Consider the following 10,105-nt stretch of genomic DNA (forward strand, 5'->3'; position numbering starts at 1 on the left):
GGCAAAGGTGCGCCATTGGTAAACCTGGGGAAGGGGGTGGACTCGGGGAAAAAATAGCAATGGGGCATTGGACTAAAGGTGCGCCACTACTAAAAAAATAACAATGACGCACCTGCTTCTGGTGCGCCACTGCTATATAGTAGTGGCGCACCACCACCATGGTGCGCCACTAATAGGGATATTGGCAATAGCCATTTTTCTAGTAGTGCTATGAAAACATGCCTTGTTGTGGGCTAAACCGGGGAAGGGCTTGCACGCTGAGCCACCTCGATCATGTCGGTGTAGGTGTCCGGCTCAGGGCCCGGTTCATCGATCTTGCCGATGAAGACGTGGATCCCACCAAAGGGGACACGGTACCCGTATTCGATTGAACCGGCCTCGGGACCCCATCCTTTATCATCGATGTAGAGCTTGCCGCGACGACTCTTCGTCATCCGGCCCACAGCATATCCCTTGAGTCCATCAAAGCTGACTTTCAAGAACTCGGAACCATCGTGTGATAGCCCCACGGTGGGCGCCAACTATCATGGGTTTGTCACAGCAGATGTCCTCGTGAAAGGACTTAGTCGTGGAGCCAACGCTACAGGTTAGTCTAAAGGGGTTAAACCAGAAAAGGGGACACGAGGGGTTTTATACTAGTTCGGCCCCTTCGATGAAGGTAAAAGCCTACGTCTAGTTGTGATTGGTATTGCTAGGGTTTTGATGACCAGGGAGCAAATCCACTTTGCCTGGCTCTCGAGTTGTTGTCTGTTGTCCCTAAACCGCGGCCGGGTCGTCTCTTTATATACATAGGTTGACGCCCGCCGGTTTACAGAGTCCCGAGGCCGGATCATAAAACGTGTCCGGCTCGGTCTCTATCCTTCTAACTTACAATACAAGTTACATGACAGAGTTGGTTTATATCTACAGGCTTTAACCCGCCTTTGGGCCTTGGGCCTTCGTAAAGCGCCACCATCTTCACGTCTTCATGGGCTTCTATCTTCATGGAGCTAACCCGGCCACTCCTAGCCAGTTTACCTCCAGTAATCATATCCCCAACAAAAGAAATTATCTCAGGATCGACAGAGAAATCATAATCCTTATCAGAAATACAGATAGGTGAAGTAGCAAAAGCAGGGTCATATTTCATTCTAGCATTCAAAGATTTTTGTTTCAGCTTAGCTAATAATTTTTTAAGATCATATCTATCTTTGCAAGCAAAAAGATCTCTAGCAGTTTCTTCATCCATAACATAACCCTTAGGCACATCGGCAATTCATATCTAGGGGGAGAATCTTCATCATCACTTTCATCAATATTATCAGTTTCAATAATTTCATTATCTCTAACCCTAGCAAGTTGTTCATCAAGAAATTCACCTAATGACATAGTATTATCAAGCATTGTTGGAGTAATGGACCACGGGTAGGCTAACCCGAGGCTCAAAACCTTTCAAGACATCGGGGCTGACTGCACCCCTCAAGACTCTAGATGAAGAGCCACCTTCTGGAGGCCGATTGAAGGAACAGTCGACTACCCGCATGCGGCCGAGTCCTAGAGGCGAGGTCAAGACCGGCCGACTCCTGCCTGGCGGCTTCCAGAGAAGCCGGCCACGGGGAGTCGGCCCATGGAACCAACAAAGCCCATGCCCTCATCAGGGGTGATGGGACGGGGAGTGGCAACAGTGAAGCCCACTCCCTCCCCTTTCCAGGGGATGGCTAGGCTACAGTGCGTCGTACCAACGTAGATCTCCGTCTGGTGCTGCACTGTTGCTAAGCCATCCCTGACATCAGCAACAGTAGGTGGAGTCCTGCACCCACGACGGCCTGTCAGTAGGGTCCACGGATGACGGGCCCTACCGGCCAGCGAGAGTCCAGAAGACGGCAAGAGCGCCACCAGTCGGACCCGTAGGGAGTCGGCCCCCAGGAGTCGGCCAGCCCCTCCCACGGGCCCCCCGCGCCATTAACCAGACGAGACAGAGAGTGGCTACAGTGATCACCCGCCAGGCTGCAGGACTGTAGCCACGAACCCATGACCAAGTGTGCGTCATTAGAAGCACGGCTACAGTAATCAGCAGCCGGAAAGACCCGCAAGCGGCGGGTACGGCCTGTCGGCTCCGTACCGGACCAGTTGGCAGGCCCACCAGCCGGTGGGCCCCAACGGTCGACAGAAAGGCTGGCAAGCGAAGAAACTGACGGCTGGGCCCTGTGCCTAGTCAGTTTACCATTGTACCCCTGGGGGGTAGGCCTATATGAACCCCCCAGGACACCCATGCAAAGGGTTCGACCCATTAGAACTAGACCAGATCATAGTGGGAGGAGAGAGCTAGCCCTGCCTTCTCCTACCTCCAGCATGCAGCTCGAGGAGCGTCTTTGTACTCCCTTTGCCTTAGTGATCATGCGGAGACCCCGCAGAGCAGGACTAGGGGTGTTATCTCCTAGGAGAGCCCCGAACCTGGGTAAAGTACGCCGGCATTCGTGTTTACGCCCTATCCCGCTTCCGGGCACCGGCGACGTTCTACTCGCCCCCACCATGATAAGCCATCCGTTGGCATATGTCGCACCCAACCCCCGACATTTGGCGCCCACCGTGGGGCCTGGTGCACCGTCGTCCGGAGACCTATTCTAGACGGGAACCCTTTTCCTCCCTGGTGAGCGCAGCCAGCCCGGCATGCCAGATGGAGTCTGCGCCGACGCGCTGCATGGCGCTGAAATTGCCTGCATGGTGAGTCGCCTCGCCGATCTTGTCGATGGGGTCCACCTCTCCGATGAGCTCGCATCCCACACGGGCACAGGCGGCCCCGAGAGCCTCATCGAGGGCCTCCTCGATCAACTCCACGTCGCCAGCGTGCCAGCTGGGGACTTGGAGTCCGTAGGGTCCACCAACCCGATGTTGGTCGACTCCGACAGCGCGTCGCTTGACACGTTCCCCACCAACATGGTGGTCTACGACGAGCCACTCCCTTGCACGGAGAGCGGCGGAAGCACCGTCACGGAAGTGCTCGTCATTAGTCATGGCGAGCACTCCGGCGGGGGTGATTATGACCCGCTCAGCACGGCGCTGCAAGACCTGGCAGCGCCCATTCCCGAAGACGCTGAGGCCGAGACGCTGGAGGCACCCCGCCTTCAGCTAGTCGAAGGCGCCAAGAAGATGGCCAGCATGAGACGCCTACCAGAGGCCTACCAGCGTGAGATGGACCGCGCTGTGGGCGGCACGCTGGCTCCAGCTGGACCTAGCCGCCTTGGCACGATCCAACAGCGTGGCGTGGCCATCGCCGACCTGTTCGGGGCAAATCGCCCTGTTTACGCCATGCCTGCGGAGAACATCCGAGCCGCCCAGGCGGCAGTGGACGAGCTGGACAAATTCGAGGGCGAAGAACGTCGCTTGATGATGGAGCGCGTCCAGCGACTCCTTGACGCGGCTGCGGAGCAGAACGAGGCCGGCTGCGCGCTAATGCGCCACACCGGCAGAATGACGACCTGCCTCCCCGCCGAGACCAAGGCGCGACATCTTGGACGCCGACTGGTGGCGTCCGTGGAAGAAAGGACAAGGAGCCAGCTGCCAGCCGCAGTCGGACTCGCATCACCATAGAGTGCGACCAAGACGGCCGCCCAAGAGCAATGGGACGACGGGACGACTGTCCGCCTCCTCCCCCTCGCAGGGAAAGGCGAGTCTCCCTGCCGCCTATTGATCACCCGACGCTCGGCGACCGCCTTGGCCGTCGAGAGGGAGTTGGAGAGAATGACGCCCGCCACCGGATCGACCGCCTCCACCGATCCCTGGCGCTTGAAGAAGAAGATGAGCTGTGTCCGCCGTGTTTCGGCCCCCGCATTCGAGACGAGCCCTTCCCCAAAGGGTTCACGCTCCCCAGAGACACACCCAAATACACCGGCTCCGTGAAGCCAAAAGACTGGCTAGTTGACTACTCCACGACAGTCATCGTAGCAAATGGCAACAAGCATGTTGCCGTGAAGTACGTTCCGCTCATGCTCCAGGGCACGGCCCGGACATGGCTGAACAGCTTGAGGCCCCGCAGCATCAATAGTTGGGTCGACTTTACTGACGCCTTCGTCCGCAACTTCACCAGCACGTACAAGCAGCCACCCAAACCTCGCCAGCTCTTCTTGTGCGTGCAAGGCCCCAACGAGTCAACTCACGACTACCTCACGCGCTGGACCGAGCTCCGCAACTCCTGCGTAGGCGTGCACGAGGTGCAGGCCATTGAGTACTTCACTGCAGGATGCCTAGAGGGCACCCTCCTCAAGCACAGGCTTCTCTGCGATGAGCCGGAGACCCTCGACGAGCTGCTGATCATAGCAGACAAATATGCCACGGCCAACTCCTCCATGAAGACGGAGATCCAAGTTAGTGTGACATGCAAAGTGGCTCCTCAGGCTCCTCGAACCCTGGCTAGGGACGCCAGTCGGCATCAACAGCAGAACTACCACAAGCGCAAAGCCCCACAGCCGGCTTCCACTAGCCGGCAGGTGGCGACAGTCGAAGACCAGCATCCGGAAGGGCAGCCTCCGCCCAAATGTCAGAAGGGCAGCAAGCTCAATTGGCTGCCGACTTTCTCATATCAGCAGACTTTGGATGGACCCTGCGAATTCCATAGTGGCGCGAAACCGTCCAACCATACCACTCGGAAGTGCCACTGGCTCACCAGGATCACCAAGGGAGACGGCCTCTTGCCTCCCCCACCTGCTGGGCAGCTGCCTCATCCTCCGCCCCACCAGCCGGCGGTCAGACCAGTTGGCACGATACAAGCCGAGTATCCAGAAGAGCATGGAACCTATGTCGTGTTCACCAGCGTGGCCGATGATCGACGCAGCAGGCGGCTGCAGCGGCAAGAGGTGAATGCAGTAGCATCTGAGACACCAGAGTTCATGCATTGGTCCGAGAAGCCCATCAGCTGGAGCAGAGCTGACCACCCGGAGGTAATGCCTAAACCCGGCTCCTATGCCTTGGTTTTGGACGCCACCTTTGCCACGGACAAGCGAGCTGCTCGTTTCTCCAGAGTCTTGATAGACGGCGGCAGCAGCATCAACATCCTGTACAAGGATACCATGGAGAAATTAGGAATCAGACAGAGGCAGCTTCAGTCCAGCCGGACAGTGTTCCATGGCATAGTTCCTGGCCTTTCCTGCTAACCAATCGACAAGATTTTGATTGACGTCCTCTTTGGAGACAAAGATCATTTCCGCCAAGAGTCAATTTGGTTCGAGGTGGTGGACCTTGAGAGCCCATACCATGCGTTACTTGGCCGGCCTGCCCTGGCCAAGTTCATGGTTGTCCCCCACTATGCCTACCTCAAGATGAAGATGCCGAGTTCCAAGGGGATCCTGACCATCACTTGCGACTACAAGAAGTCATCTGCCTGCGCGGCAGAAAGCAGTCGGCTGGCCGAGTCCCTCGTGATCGCAGCTGAGAAGCGGCTCCTTGATCGGGTAGTGGCAATGGAAAGCAAGCAGCCAGAGATGTCGCCCGATCCCAAGGAGTCAGAAGCTGAGGGCTCGTTCAGGCCGGCCAAAGAAACGAAGAGAATACCCTTGGACCCGAAACACCTGGAGAGGTACGCTGTCGTAGGTGCAAACCTCGACAGCAAATAGGAAGGCGAGCTCGTCGATTTCCTCCGTGAGAATTGGGATATCTTCGCATGGTCCCCCAAAGACATGCCAGGTGTCCTGTCGGATTTCGCCGAGCACAAATTACATGTCCGGTCCGACGCTAAGCCATTCAGGCAGCCCTTGCACCGCTTGTCAGAAGAGAAGAGAAGAGTTGTTGGAGAAGAGATAGCTCGGCTGCTGGCAGCCGACTTCATCATGGAGGTGTTCTTTCCAGAATGGCTAGCCAACCCGGTCCTGGTGCTGAAGAAGAACAAGCAATGGCGAGAGTGTATTGATTACACTAGCCTCAACAAAGCATGCCCCAAGGACCCGTTCGCTTTGCCAAGGATCGACCAAGTGATAGACTCTACAGTCGGATGCGAGCTGTTGAGTTTCTTGGATGCATATTCAGGATATCAGCAGATCAAGTTGAACCCGGCCGACAGACTAAAGACCGCCTCATCACGCCATTTGGAGCCTTCTGCTACTTAACCATGACGTTCGGCTTGAGGAATGCCGGCGCCACCTTCCAACGTTGCATGCAGAAGTGCCTCCTCAAGCAGCTCGGCAGAAACGCCCACGTTTACGTGGACGACGAGGTAGTGAAGACGGAGAAGCGTGGAACACTGCTGGAAGACCTCAAGGAGACCTTTGAGAACTTGCGCCATTTTCAAATCAAGCTCAACCCGGAGAAATGCGTCTTCGGAGTACCAGCTGGCCAGCTTCTTGGCTTCCTGGTCTTTGAACGCGACATAGAATGCAACCCTGTGAAGATCAACGCCATTGTGAGGATGGAAGTACCCGGCCGACTGCTGGACGTACAAAAGTTCACCGGCTATTTGGCATCCATCAGCCGATTCATCAGTCGACTGGGCGAGAAGGCTCTCGCCCTATACTAACTCATGAAGAAGACCACTTTTTTCGAGTGGAACCACAAGGCAGATGAAGCTTTTCTCCAACTAAAGAAGATGTTGACTACTCCACCTGTCCTGGCGGCTCCGACTCCTAAGGAACCCATGCTCCTCTACATCGCCGCCACCAGCCGAGTAGTCAGCACAGTCATCGAGGTAGAGCGCAAGGAGGAAGGCAAGGCACTACCAGTCCAGAGACCGGTATATTATTTAAGTGAAGTACTGTCGACCTCCAAGCAAAACTACCCCCACTACCAGAAGATGGGCTACGGCGTGCACTTTGCCGCCAAGAAATTGAAGCCTTACTTCCAAGAACATCCAGTCACTATGGTCTGCACAGCCCCACTAGCCGAGATCATCGGGAGCCAGGATGCTTCGGGCCGAGTGGCCAAATGAGCCATAGATTTGGCCCCCTACACCATCTACTACCAGCCTCGCACCGCCATCAAGTCGCAAGCGCTGGCCGACTTCCTCGTCGACTGGGCCGAGAACCAGTATCTGCCGCCAACACCCGACTCCACCCATTGGCGAATGCATTTTGACGGCTCCAAGATGCGCACCGGCTTGGGAGCCGGCATCGTCCTCACCTCTCCCAAAGGCGACAAGCTCAAATATGTGCTGCAAATCCATTTTGCCAGCTCCAACAACGTCGCCGAATACGAGGCACTCATTCACGGGCTCCGGCTGGCCAAAGAGCTTGGCATTCGCCGGATCTCTGTGCTTTGGTGACTTCGACTTGGTGGTCCAACTGTCGTCAGGCGATTGGTACGCCAAAGACGCAAACATGGCGAGCTACTGCTTCCTTGTACAGCAACTCAGTGGATATTTTGAGGGGTGTGAATTTCTCCATGTACCAAGAAACGACAACGACCAAGCAGATGCCCTGGCTCGAATCGGCTCCACCCGTCAAGCAATACCATCCGGTGTCGCCCTTCAGCGCCTCCTCAAGCCGTCTGTCAAGCCATCGCCAGAGTCAGACTCTATCTTCGTGCCGGCACCTCCTGAAGCAGTCGGATCCGACTCAAGAGCCCCCGCAGACGGCACGAGCATTCCGGCAGGTGGCGCGGGGGTCGTGAAAGTCGCACCCGGCCCGGAAACTGTGGCGGTTGGCCCGGAGACTTCAGAGCCCGGCCCGGGGACTGCACCAATCGGCCTAGGGACTTCACCGACATAGCAAGCGGCTACCGACTCCAACCCGCCGCCTCCCGGCCCAGCCGCCCTCGTCAAAGTCGCGGTCCTGACAGTTGCAGAAATTACAGCACCTTCATGGGCCCAGCCCATCCTCAAATTCTTGGTGAACAAAGAGCTGCCAACTGATGAGATCTTGGCTCGATAAGTGCAACGCCGGGCGGCAGCCTACACCATATTTAACAAAGAGCTTGTAAGGCACAGTGTCACTGGTGTCTACCAGCGCTGCATGGAGCCGGAGCAAGGCCAAGCAATTCTCAAGGACATCCATCAAGGCGAGTGTGGCCACCACGCGGCTTCAAGAGCACTCGTCGCCAAAGCCTTCCGCCATGGTTTTTTCCTGGCCGACTGCTCTTGAAGACGCCAAGGCCTTGGTCCAAAAATGCAAAGGGTGCGAGAAGTTCCGCTCCAAGCCACATCAGTCGGCTTCTGCACTCAAGACTATTCCCATTGCCTGGCCCTTTGCTGTTTGGGGCCGGGACATGGTGGGACCATTCAAGACGGCACGAGGCGGCTTGACTCAATTACTTGTCGCAGTGGACAAATTCACCAAGTGGATAGAAGCAAAACCAATCAAGAAGTTGAATGGTCTGACTGCTGTGACTTTCATCTCCGACATCACAATTCGGAACAGCATACCGCACAGCATCATCACCGACAACGGCACAAACTTTGCCAAAGGTGCCTTGGCCCGTTTCTGCGCGACGCAGGGCATCCGACTAGACTTAGCGTCCGTTTCCATCCGCAGTCCAACGGCCAGGTAGAGCGAGCAAACGGCCTAATCCTGTCCGGCATCAAGCCTCGACTGGTCGAGCCTCTGGAGCGCTCGGTTGGCTGCTGGCCTCACGAGTTGCCAGCCGTCCTCTGGAGCCTGCGCACAACTCCAAACAAGTCAACCGGCTTCACACCCTTCTTCCTCGTCTATGTGCCAAAGCCGTCATCCCAATGGACATAGAATTTGACTCCCCTCGAATCACCATGTACACCGAAGAGGAAGCAGAAGAAGCACGCCAAGACAGCGTTGATCTGTTGGAAGAGGGCCGGCTGTTGGCACTCAGCCGATCCAGCATCTACCAGCAGAGCCTGCGCCGATACTACAACCGGAAGGTCAAGCCGAGATCTTTCCAAGAAGGAGACCTTGTGCTCCGGATGATCCATCGAATAGCCGGCCAGCACAAGCTCTCAGCACCTTGGGAAGGCCCTTTCATCATTAGCAAAGTGTTGGGCAATGACTCCTACTACCTGATCGACGCTCAGAAGCCCCGAGCACGCAAGAGGGACGACTTCGGCAAAGACACAAAGCGGCCGTGGAATGCAAATCTCCTCCGAAGATTTTATAGTCAATGCAGTATGTACCACGCTACCTTTTGTATTAAAGTACGAAGACTTTGGCAACCCCGAGAAGAGCTCGGGGACTGCCCCCTTTTATCTATATGATAAGAATTACGCCTATGAGTATGTTATTCTTTGTTATGCCGCTTGGCACCGGGTTCGACTAGTCGGCCCGGGGACTTGTCGTCTTGAACTATGAAATGATTCCTGCAGCCGGACAAGTAGTGTGTGGCACTTAAGCCATCTCCTGTTAGAAGTCGCAGCTCGCAGAGCGGCTGGCTGGTGGGCTGGAGTAAGGTAGAATGGGTGTCCACATGAAAAATGGCTAAGGACTCAAAGCATGTACATAGTTTAAGCCGGCTTCCAGCCTTTTACAACCGACTCTCGAGCAGCCGGCTCACCGTTTTCTAATCAAATTGCTAAAAAGCTCTAAACGGCTAAGTACTTGCCTTCCCAAAAAAGCTAAGTACTTGATATAGCAACAGTCCGCAGAGCGGCTGTCCGACTGGCAAGACGAAAACCAAGGGAAGGCGGCAAAGGAAAAAGCCAAAGAGCAATGGGCAAAGAGATAGAACGCGGAGAAATATATAAATAGAGAAGGCCCTTGGCTGAATCTTCAAAACAGAAGTTCAAGATACACCCCACGGGTGGAATTGTGCAAATTAACAAGTTCAACGAGACTATTAAGTAGATAAAAACAAAGATGAATTGGCAGCCTTGGAAACTACAGACGGATTTGGAGGACCGGAGGGGTCGGCGGTGCCATTTGTCGGAGTGGTTGGCTGGTTGCTCTCCACTTGGTCACCTCTGGCAGTAGCTGGCTCCGTTGGGCGCGGCTCGTTGCTAGAGGCGCGATAGAGCTGGGGCTGGCTGTCTGCTCCGACCTCTGGCGCCTCCTCCTCCTCGTCTCCTTCCTCCTCCTCGCCTTCTTCCACGCCACTAGAGTCAATCACCTCCGCCGAGTCCTCGCCGTCGTCCGGGTTCAGCCCGAACCACTCCGGTGGCGCCTCCTCGCCGTTCTTAGCCCGCTCTGGGACGAAGACGCTGGTGTCGGTGTATTCGGCGATCGCCGCTGCGCGCTTGACGAGA

This window comes from Triticum urartu, chromosome 7 (assembly GCF_003073215.2).
Source record: "Triticum urartu cultivar G1812 chromosome 7, Tu2.1, whole genome shotgun sequence".
Lineage (NCBI taxonomy): Eukaryota > Viridiplantae > Streptophyta > Magnoliopsida > Poales > Poaceae > Triticum > Triticum urartu.